The sequence below is a fragment of the Erythranthe guttata genome, chromosome 2 (assembly GCF_056151865.1).
Source record: "Erythranthe guttata isolate IM_541 chromosome 2, IM_541, whole genome shotgun sequence".
Classification (NCBI taxonomy): domain Eukaryota; kingdom Viridiplantae; phylum Streptophyta; class Magnoliopsida; order Lamiales; family Phrymaceae; genus Erythranthe; species Erythranthe guttata.
In genome coordinates this window covers 10435823-10447757 of record NC_142534.1, presented here as the reverse complement: position 1 = coordinate 10447757, position 11935 = coordinate 10435823, and the positions used below count along the sequence as shown (strand labels likewise).

At 36.0% G+C, this 11935-nt stretch overlaps 1 pseudogene; it reads right to left on the bottom strand.

Moving 5' to 3' along the window:
* Positions 1 to 5339: 5339 nt before the first annotated feature.
* On the bottom strand, positions 5340 to 6576 carry LOC148772309 (uncharacterized; annotated as a pseudogene).
* Positions 6577 to 11935: the final 5359 nt, after the last annotated feature.

Below are 11935 nucleotides of genomic sequence, written 5' to 3'. Positions count from 1 at the left end.
GTGTAAACGACTAATAGTACACAAAATATAAATACATTGTGATAATTAATATATAGAAATAAATTAATCATATATATATTATATATAAGTAGATCTATAGTCTCAACGACTGATGTGTCAAATTATGTCATTTGCTCAAATTGATGATGTGTATTAGTCAATTGCTTAGTTGTCATATTTTATTTTGTTATGTGTTTATGTTGTTTCCTATTTAGTTTTTCCACACTCATATAGCCATTATCACATATACATATGGATAAAATATATTTTACCCCCTTGTACTATACACTAGGTAACACTTATCCCGCTTAACTTAACGGTCAACTTATTTTATTACTAACGGTTTTAGTAGTAACATAAAAACTATAATTTGGCAGATAGGAGATCCCGATGCACATTTGATGTTATTATACAAGATATGATGAATTTGTTCAATAAGCTGGAGAACTTGTCTCGAACGGTACAAATTTAGCCGGATGACGGGACGCCTTGTGGGTGGTTGTATTTGTGACAGGCTTATGGTTCGCCCAATCAAACGGCTTCATGAGGCCAGGTGACATATAGTGTGTGTGTGTATATATATATATATATATATATATATATATATATATATATATATATATATATATATATATATATATATATATATCAAACTTCTATCTTTTTATTACATTCTATAGGCGTTACGTAATGTTTCATGTGACAACACGATAATAAAGTTTATAATTCCATCAAAAGATCAAATATGAAGGGGAAAACATCAGGATGTAAATCGAATTTCCAAAAACAAAAGTAAAGCCTTTATTATCAAAACCATGAATAGAAATAAAATTTCGAATGAGAGACGGAACAAATAAACAATTGTTCAAAACAATAGAAAAACTGGAATCCAAAACACTCAAGTAAATAATCTCTATGGCTTCAGCAGCAATTCTTGCTCTATTGCCCATCCTTAGGTAGGTCTCACACGCTTTAAGCTTTCTACTTGTCATTAGCTGCAAAACATTACATAAATGAGAGGCACAACCTGTTTCCAATACAAAAAATGAATTTATAGACAAATTTACTTCTACAAAATACGTACCCTTATCAGAACGTTTCTGGTTTAGGTAAGCCTTGCAACTGCGGGCCAATGCCCTTTCTTTTCACAATGATGGCAAGCATCATCAACTTGCTTGTTGATCTTCGCCTTAGGACCCCTACTGCCTTCAACCTTTTCGGACTTGTGCGGAAAGCTGGCGGCCGTGGGTTGGAGAGAGAATGGAGCGGCTAGGGTTTTTTCACTCTTTTGCAAGACCTATAATACTTTATTATAGTGTACTGTACATAAATCCGCTTAAGTTGGACTGAACCCAATAGCTTAAGCCCGTTAATCTTTCTTTGCTCGTTTCTCACAAACCAATGACTGAAAAAAATAAAAAATATATTTTTGAAATCATTATTAAGTCCTTGTCGATACGTGTGCCAATTCTCGATTTCCAATTCCTAAAATTTGAAACACTAATTCAATGCTCTTGCTAAATTGGGAAACTTCCCAAGTTAGAAAGTCAACTAAAATCATCGCCTATTTCTTGTCTATGTTTATTCTCATTTATAATTCACAATTACAAATGTTGCATTCAATCATACAGACTTCCAATTATGCAAAGACTAATATTTAATCTCTGACCTTTTATTCAATAAATTCAATTACACGAGAAGTGTGACCCTCGATGGTTCAGGTGTAACCTAGCCGTGGGCTCACTTAGAAATTATGAACCACTTAGAGATTTTTAGGATGAGGGAGTTCAGTGAACTAATCTATATGATCACCCACTTATGTATGCTGATATCACAATACCGATTATCGATGAGACGCAGTACATGTAACACCCCACCTTTCCAAAACCCGAAAACCCTAAAACCCGAAACTAATATTTCTAACTCGGAATCCTTATGTAATATTGTTACGTGATATTAATTATGCATCCCGTGAATTTAATTATGTGACTTACGTGAATAATTACGTGCGTGGTGATTTCATGGTATTTATTTTGTGAAATTCGTGAGTAGATACATATATGTGTGAATTATGTGATTTAATATCATTTTTGTAAATTGAAATTCTAGGAATTTCGTGAATTATGTGGCTTATGTGAATTATATATATATGTATATCACATACATACATGCATACATAATTACATGCATACGTATATACATTTTCATACATGCGTATACATACATATATACTAATACTTGCATTCTATATTTGAGTATATTTACATATATATATATATATATATATATATATATATATATATATATATATATATATATATATATATATATATATATATATATATATATATATATATATATATATATATATATATATATGTGTGTGTGTGTGTGTGTGTGTGTGTGTGTGTGTGTGTCGGAATTGTGTGTGTGTGGTTATGCAAGTTGTGTTATTTTAAATAAATAAATTAGTACTAATTATGCATGCCTTTCCACTTGCTATAGATTACTCCAAAAACACCATTAAAACTATTTGCCTCCTTACGGGAGAAAATAACTCAGCCCTCCTTGAAGCTCACACCATTTCATTCACAATCAAAGTAGCTTGGTTAGATTTTGGTGCTTGAATCTTCTCTCCCTTCGGTTGCTTTCTTCTCTTCGATTTTAAGGTAAGAAATTCCGATTTCTTGCTGCAATTAAATGGCATTAATAGTATTAAAATGGTTATCAAATTTTTTAAAAGATTGGGAGTGATTTCGAAAATTTAGGGCTTTTTGGGGAAAAATGGAAAAGAAGTGTTTCTTGTTGATTTATTGTTCTTGCATGCATCATCTATGTTGGTAGTGGGTAGATACAACCTCTATTGGCCAAAAGCATTAAAAATTTCGGATTTCAAAAAGGGGTTTCAAGAAAAATGAATTTTTGAACTTTTATGTGGTTGCATGTGTAGATCTTCAAATGTTTTGGGTCAAATCTGTAATTTTTGTGAAGTCAGTCCTAGATGTGTTTTCAAAACTGTTTTCCAGCATTTATTGAGCAAAAATGAATTTTTGAACTTCTAGTGGTCTTGCATGTATAGATCTAGAGATTTTGTGGTAAAATATGTAATTTTCAAAATTTCTGCATAAAGTTACTTTTCAACTTCGTTTTCTGCATCTAATAGAGTAAAATTTCAGATTTTTAGGGGTTTTTCATGAAAAAGTGAATTTCGAACTTTTAGTGTGGTTGCATGTGTAAATCTTGAAACTTTTGGGTCAAAACTGCAATCTCCAAAAAATCTCTCATTTCTTAAGTTTGAATCTGTTTTCCAACAAGTATTAAATAGGAAAAAAAATTATTTACAAAGGTTTTCAAAATAATTAAAGTTATATTAGAGTTTTTGATTTTTAAAAGAAAAAAATGGAATTTTGGAGTTTTTAATTTCAAGAAAATTCGAGACTTTGCGAAAATTTGAAATGATTTCAGAAATTAAAACTTGGATCCGTTAGGAGCTGTAGGATTTAATTTGGGAATTATTAAAATTTATTTGCTATTATTTCGAAATTAGTACAATTTGCATGTCATTTATTATGTTTTGTGCTTTAATGTTTATGTCTTTGATTTAATGGTTATGAGTGATTAGATTTGGGGTTTTGTACTTTTAATCTTTTAATTGTTGCCTGGATGTGGATTAATTGCTGTGAGAATTGATTGAAATGGATTATTACCTAGAAGTGGTAATAAGTTCATTAATGAAAGGTGAAAAAGGGGTGCTTGCTTTTCAAGCATGGTTTAATGTTAAATGATGATATGTTTAATGTGTTGGCTGCATGTGTGTGTGCTGAATATGTGTGGATGTGTGTGTGCTGATTGTGCATGTGGTGTGTGCCGTGTGTGGTTGTGTGTTTATGTGTGAATTTGGGGATTTTTGCCCAAATTATAAATATGTGGTAAATTGTGATAGTTGTGTGATTTTGTGGCACTTGATTGATATTTGTGATGTCATCTGTGGGTCATAAGCATGATTTCGAAAAGTTGCATTAAATGATTTTTAAATTGAAAGATTAATGGAATATCGGGTAATAAATAACTTGGATATAGTGGGCCGGTATCCAACTAGGATGATGTGTGTTGTGGTTTGATTCCACTTAGTGAAAACGGGCTCGTAACAGGTTTATTACTCAGGTACAGAAATTAATCTTTCACGGATCCGATAAAACGAAAAATGTGTTTTTCATGATTTTCATAAAAATGGCATTTTAGTCATTTTGAATAAGTACGTGATTATGTGCGAATGATGTGTTTCCGTGAATTATGTGGTTGTACCATTGGCTTGTTTTGTTGGAACGTGGGTAAGAATGGGTATATAATATTATACATTATGTATAACGTATTTCCATAGTTCGATATTACTTGGATTTCTTACTGAGCTTTATAGCTCATATAGATGTCTTTTAATTGCAGGTAGTAGTAATCCTCAACCGGGATGGGTCGAGTAGCGGATCGAGGTCTTGCCCGAATTTTTGGTTGGAAGTCGTACGAGGACCTATGAACGATGCTAAAGTCTTTCGTTTATTTTCTTTTGGTGATGGAATATAAACCTTCGTATTTTTCGTTTTCGTACCTTTTGAACTTGTTACCGACATGAATCGTGCTTAACCCCTATTATAATATAGTAAGTTTCGTAATTTTGCTATTTTCATGCCTCCATTAGTGATTTCCGAATTATTCACCAAAATAACCTTTCCCAAACTCTAATTTCTTCTCGAACCAAAACCGATAGTAATACTGTGGCACTCGAACGAAAAACCTCCCCTCGAAACTTGTCTCCAACGAAACCTTTATTCGGCTAAAGTCACCTAAGAAAGTTTTTCGAAAAGATGCAAAGTTTTAATATTTGCATTTTGGTCCCATTTTAAAAGTTTTCAAAAATTACAAAGTGATCCTTTGCTTCCGCTAGTTTAATGAATATTCCGATAAACCGGTTCGATTTATCGTCCGTCTAGAAGGGGGGTGCTACTGCACACATACACTAAGTGCTCTCAAATGAGAAATACCGATGTCCTCATTGATGGCATAACCCGTTGACTAGGAACATTATTTAATAGTTATATATATTACTTAACTAAATACTATCAATTATAAGTAATCATAATAACTGTAAGGACTACATCTATGTTCAAGCAGGGACAAAGATAAAGAAAGCCAAAAGGGTTTTTATCATTAATACTAAACATGATTGTTTCTTACAATAATAAATGAAAGAACACTACCACAAGTTGGCTTGTCGGTCACCTACTCTAACAATAGCAACATCAAGCTGGAAAGTACCTTATGAGATCATCGGGCTTGGATTCAAATTATAACTTCATTGGATCTTTGTCATCAAGCAAAAACGATGCATTTTTTTATAACCAAAGGGAATGTTAAGACCTAAAAGATAGTATACCATCAGATGACAAAACTAACTCATAGGAGAGAAAATACTGCTGCTGAATAAGTGTTCGACTTTCTCCACTGTCTTTTACTCATCTGCTTTTTCTCGACTACTTTTCTTTACTATGTAGCCATAGATTCGACAATACATAAGAAGTTGAACAATTTTGTGATTCAAATTTTAACGAAATCTCAAATTCTCCATATTTTACATTTCAATATATAAGACATAGAATAATAGATCCTAATCTCTTGTTGCTATTATGACTAAGATCAAATTGATTCAAACATAACAGACTGAAGAGTACACAAAAGTTAGAATGTCTAAGAAAAATGGGAACTTTCTAGAATTTCGTTTGAATTAACCCTCTCCTAAACAATACAAGGTACAATGTTTAAGTTGTAATACGTCCTTCTAAAATGTTATGGACATAATATAATGATGGATAACAACGAATTTAGCTTATCAATAGTTGTACGAATGCATCGATATTATATTAATAAAGAGTATGATCACCTCAACTCCAGTGGTGGCTTGGAATTCTATGAAAGAATTCCTATACAGAGGAACACAGTCTCTAACGGCAGACACTAACAACTTTTGATCTTCGTCCAAGTCATATTCGCCAAACCCGGGTTTACTTTTCTTCACTACATCACAAAAGCAAACTGCATTTACATTCATATTCACATTATGAGATATATATGTTGTATCAAATCAAAATTAAGTACTAACTTTTGAACGAATAACCATTGTCAAAATAATTAAAAGGAAAAAGGCAAAAAAAGTTACTTAGTACGAGATAGGCAAATTGAAGTATGTAGAGAGAGCCATCAACCGGAGCTAAGAGAAATTTGAAGGTCTTCTTCTTTTTTCTCTTTCAACCATTCTTTCAATCTTAGTAAACCACATTTAAGAAGAAAATAATGAAAAAAATGTAGTTGCAATTAGGGCAGATTTAAACAAATGAGAAGAGTACACATTCCGATTGAGAATGCAGAGGCGAGCGATGGCTGGATGAGACACGGGATGAATGGGGTGATGATTGACGACAGCAAAACAACCGCGTTTTGGCGGGAGATTGTGTTTATTTCATAGGATACGTTTTGGATGTTAGAGTAGGTGACTAAAAAGCCAACTCGTGGCTGTGGTATTTCCATAATTACTTGTAAACAATCTATTTTCGTGATTGGTGTTACACTATTTTTGGCAAGCTATATCTAGGAGAATCATGTGATAATTCACTTAGTAAGATAACTATTAAACAAGTTCATAGTCGATAGGTTACGCTAATAATTAGGATAACGTCATTTTCCGTTTGGGAATAGTACTTAGTTTATGTGAGCTGAGTCTCATAGCTGCAATGTACAGACATTGACATTGACATACATTAGAGGGCTTTACCGACTCTAGTTTTCAATCGGATGTGGACGAATCAAAGTCGAACTCTGGATTTATATTCACGCTTAACGGTGGTTCCGTGTGTTGGAAGAGTTCCAAGCAAAGCACGACGGCCGATTCCACTACCGAAGCGGAATACATTGCAGCGTTCGAAGCTGCAAAAGATGGGACTTGGATAAGGAAGTTCATCCAAGAGTTGGGTGTCGTTCCTTGTGCTAGTGATCCAGTACCGTTGTAGTGTGATAACACCGGAGCCTTGGCGCAAGCTAGGGAGCCGAGATCTCATCAGAAGTCGAAGCATATTCTGAGAAAGTATCATGTGATCCGAGAGATCATTGATAGATGTGAAATTAAAGTAGAACGAGTCACCTCGGAAGAGAACGTTGCAGACCCCTTTACGAAGCCTTTTACCGAGATCGGTCCATGAGAAACATCGAGAGTCGATGGGATTGCGATTCATGGGTAGTTGGCTTTAGGTCAAGTGGGAGATTGTTAGAGTAGGTGACCAACAAGCCAACTTGTGGCTGTGGTCTTTCGTATTTATTATTGTAATAAACGAACCTTTATTCGTATTAATGATAAAACACCTTGGCATTCTATATCTTTGTCCCTTTGTCACAAGCATAGATATAGTCCTTGCAGTTATTACAAGTACTAGTAATTGATCGTTAGGATCTTGAGATATTTACTTAAGTATTATAACTGTTAAACGTGTTCCTAGTCGAAGGGTTACGCCACCAATGAGGATATCGGCCTTTCCCATTAAGACTAGCACTTAGTGTATGTGTACTGCATCTCATCAGTAAACGGTATTGTGATATCGGCATGCATAAGTGGGTGCTCGTAAGTTGACGAGTTCACTGAACTCCCTCACCCTAGAAATCTCTAAGTGGTTCCCAATAATCGAGTAGAGATATCTATGGTATAGTTGTACACCATTAGTCCTTATGACCTAGACATCACCGTGACTTCACTAGAGGACCAGCTGTATCGTGACCTGTCCCTGAGTTCCACCGAGGACCATCCCAAGGGCCAGTGTTCGTGCAGTCCGAAATTTAGTGGGAGGTCTGTGCATTGTAGTCGGGGATTCGATCGCTAGAATAGTCTTGGATGTCCTGTGTGTTCTGAAAGTTTGTAATCATTCTAAGTCTCTGGCCAGAGCTGACTAAGTGATGATTAGAGAATTCGATTCTCTAAGTCATGCACGTGACGATTACAACACTTAGAACGATCGCACCGTCATCGAACATATAAAGAGGTCTCGATGAACCAATGCCTCTAGTTCGATCGGGACATATGAATCGAAGGGACCGTACTGTACGTTAACTATATCTGAAGGTTCTTGCAGGCACTTCATTTGTATCTAGGGAATCATGACGCGTAGTTGCTAGACGCCAATCTTGATTCGTTGGGTGATTAAGGTGAAACGAGTTTCATCTTAATCGTAACTCTAAGGGGACGAGTTTTGACCACAAAGGGTTGTGGGCCCACGGCTAGCTTACACCTGAACCATCGAGGGTCACACTGCTCGTGCACATGAGATCTTTGAATAAACGGTCAGAGATAAAATGGTTTATCTTTGCATGATTGGAAGTCAATATGATTGGGTCCAACATTCGTAATTTGGAATTATGAATGAGAATAAGAAAAAGGAAAAGAATAGGCAAATGTATTAGTGGACTTTCTAAATCGGGAAGTTTCCAAATTTAAAAAGTGCACTGAATTAGGGTTTCCACTTTTGGAAAGTTGGAAATCGAGAGTTGGAACTCGTAATGACGAGGACATTATAATGATTCCGAAAATGTAATCGTCAGAATTTTCCGATCATTGAATTGAGAGAGACGAGCAAGTAAAAGAACTAACGGACTTAAGCTGTTGGGCCCTGTCCAACTTAAGCCCGTTAGGGTTTTATGCAAGACATATAAATACTTGATTTATAGGTCTTGCACACATACAATTAAGAGAACACACGTTCATAACCCTAGCCGCTGCCTCTCTCGATCAGCCACCCTCTCCCACGGCCACCACCACCGCGCCGTCGCCGGAAATTCGCCGGAATCGGCCACCCGTTGGCCGATCTCTTTCGGTATTCCTTTCCTTCTTTCTTTTCTTCCGTTATTCTGACTATTACGTGTCTAGTGCCACGTGTTTAGTAGATCGAAGTATACGAGGTGAAATCCAAGAGGAGGAAGATCGAGGAATCGAAGATGCGAGAAGGCAATTCCGAAAAACTGCTCTCGGATTTTCTGCGCTGCCCAGCGAGAAAATTCGCCATACATCAACCGGTCATTCGATGGACGTGAAATTTTGACAGAAGCTTCACGACTCATAAATCTACCATCTTCCAGAAGGAATTGTTTATCCAGTAAATACGCATGGAGATACTGAAGTCGGAGCAAGGCTGTAATTTCAGATCAGCAAACAGGTTGGATCAATAGGAGTGGAAGAGCAGCTAGCCATCTTCTCTGCGCGTGAATCACATGCGCCGCCGTAGCTCGGATCATCGCCGTCGCTGCATTGCCGTTGCTGCCCCGGATTGCACGGATTGGTTTCCGTAGCAATCTCGTCTTGCTTAGCGCTCCTACCTCACGCTTCAAGAGGTAAACCTTTCGAATCAATCATTGATGAATTCGATTATGTTTAAATTAAATAAGTATGCTCGTTCTTGTATGATTTTATGTGGCTACATGAAATTGATTTATATATTACGAGCATGTTATTTGATTTAAACGCGAGCATGCTAATTGATTTAAATTCGGTTAAATACTTTAGCATGTACGTTGTTTTTAATTTCGCTGGAAGCGCAAAGGTACGCAATTAATTGATTAATATTCTCGGGCATGTGCTTATGTGTTTTAAAGTCGTTTAAATCGCATAAAATTTTTGTTTTCCGCTGCGTACGCGTGCCCGAAACCCAACAGTGGTATCAGAGCTCGTTGCGCAATTAATTGCGTTCGTTTTAATATACTATGATTTTATGCATGTTCGATTTATTAAAGTAGTGATTGTTGTATTATGTAATTGGGAGTTTTCATAAGTTTAAAATATTTTTGAAATATTGTTTAGAATTTTTCCAGCTTTAAAAATGTTTAAAATTGGAAAATCGGATCTGAAATTGTTTTAAAAATGTCGGTTTTTAATTGTTCGGATCGAACCGGTCGAACCGGCCGGTTCGATGGTTGTGTACGATCCAAGTGACCGAATCCAAGTGGATTCGGGTCGGTAAGACCGGTTCTCGGTCCGACTGACCCGGCCCACTGATTTGGGTCAATTGGACCGGGCAGAACCGGACCGTTTCGGTCCGAACCGGTCAGACCGGTCGGCCGAACCGGTTCACTGAAAATAATTTTTTTTTTTTTCAGATTTCTAAAATTAAACTTAAAACAAATTGATTTTAATTTTTGGAAAATTATTTTCAATTAATCCCAATTAGATAATTGGATCGACAATCATCTATTTTAGTAAATAGGTGTTAGATTAATTAATTAATTTAAATTGTTAAATTGATTTCAATTAATAGAACACATATATAATATTGATTATAAATTCGACTTAATTAGTAGTACCTCAACATTATTTGAATGATTTATGCTGGTTGAGGTTCTATAATTATTTTGAAAAACCCGATAATTAATTAATGTAATTAATTATGAAATTAGGTCGTATGTTCCTCTTAGGACAATATGCGCTTCCATATACCTTTAGAGAACATAGATGTAGGAATCACATAGACCAATCCAAAACCTTCTGATGAGATAAAACATTTTAATAAAAAATCCCTCATTCTTAATTTAATTAAGAATCATTTCAAGCTATAAAGAAAAACCCAATCTGTTGAGTTATTTCTTTCATTCTGCCAACGGTTGGATTATGTGTAGCCCTTTACTATAGTGCAGTAAGCCGTGTTAGCGGGGAGTGCTATGGTAGAGTAAGCTGTAATTCAATTGACATAGCGATGAAGGTAGCCATAGAAAAGGGTTATGTTGGATTAACGTGGTCGGCTAGATTAACTAGGGACTGCATTAGTTTGGCATAATCAAGTTCTATGAGCATCTTTGATTGGTAGGTTAGACTTGACACACGACGATTTTGATATTCGCGAGATTAACTTAGGTCATTATCAAGTGTGAGGAAAATTAATTTAGGGTCATACTGTGGATATGATTGATTGTGATCTACCTTTGGGCAAATATAATCGGGCTAGATTAACTACGGGTTATATTTGTCTATTGGACCTAAAGCCATTAAGAAAAATCAGTTTTCTCGTTTGTCTACTAGAGGGAAGTGGAACTCGATAAAATTAGTGGGAGAACAATTAAATAACATAAGTCCAAACATTTAATTGCAAACAATCATTTTACGCGAATCTCTAATAATCCTCTTCTCTATACCTCTCAGATAATCATTTCTAAGAATCCCATAATGTCAATCCTCGACAATAAACTCAATGGCCCTAATTACCTAGATTGGTTGCGTAGTCTTAAGCTTGTGCTAACCGTTGAGGGGCGTCTCTATGTTTTGAACGAGAGACTTCCCGCCGCTATACCTGCCACAGCGACTGATGCTGAAAAGGAAACTTATGAAGCATGGAAGAAAGATGACACACATGCTAGGTGCTATATGATAGCCGCCATGGAGCCCGCGCTTGCGAGGAAATATGAGTCTCACATGCATGCTTTCGATATAAAGGCTCATCTCGATAGCATGTCTGGTGAGAATATTAGGGCATCGAGGTACGCTGCTACAAAGTAGTTGATCACGGCGAGACTGCACGAAGGGACTTCGGTCCACGAGCACTGTCTCAAAATGATCACTCTCCTTGAAAAGCTAGTGAATCTCGATGTCACCCTCCCAGCCGAGCTCTCGTTGGATTTGATCCTGTTGTCTCTTCCTAGTTCCTATGAATTGTTCATAGTGAACTTCAACTTGAACAAACTAGATCCTCCCTTGGATTAGTTAATGAACATGTTGGTCAGTTTCGAGTCCACCATTAAGAAAGAGAAGTCTGTTCTCATTGCTGTTACTTCTGGAAAGAATAGTTCTCCCCAAAAGAAGAGAAAGGAAAGAGTTCCCTTTCCAAACAGCAAGTTCGAAGTGGGTGAAGGTAGTGGGGGCCCC